Below are 510 nucleotides of genomic sequence, written 5' to 3'. Positions count from 1 at the left end.
CATCAAATCTCGGGCAAAGTATGGACTATTATACATTGCTGGAAAGCCCAGGATGTCTACTTTCCAATGCCATTCAGAACGCTCCAATTGGGCTTCTGTAGCTCCAGAAAATCCACTTCGAGTGCAGGGAGGTCAGAATCCAACAGCATCTGCAGTCCTTTTCAGTCTCTGAATCAGATTTTTGCTCAGGACCCTCAATTTCAGTCAAAAAATACCTGAAATCACAGAAAAACACACAAACTCATAGTAAAGTCCAGAAAAGTGAATTTTAACTAAAAACTAATAAAAATATACTAAAAACTAACTAAAATATACTAAAAACATACTAAAAACAATGCCAAAAAGCGTACGAATTATCCGCTCATCACAACACCAAACTTAAATTGTTGCTTGTCCCCAAGCAACTGAAAATCAAAATAGGATAAAAAGAAGAGAATATAATAAAGACTCCAAAATATCAAGGAAACTTAGCTCCAATTAGATGAGCGGGACTAGTAGCTTTTTGCCTCC

The sequence above is a fragment of the Arachis duranensis genome, chromosome 5 (assembly GCF_000817695.3).
Source record: "Arachis duranensis cultivar V14167 chromosome 5, aradu.V14167.gnm2.J7QH, whole genome shotgun sequence".
Lineage (NCBI taxonomy): Eukaryota > Viridiplantae > Streptophyta > Magnoliopsida > Fabales > Fabaceae > Arachis > Arachis duranensis.
Note: the sequence above shows the minus strand (reverse complement) of the source record.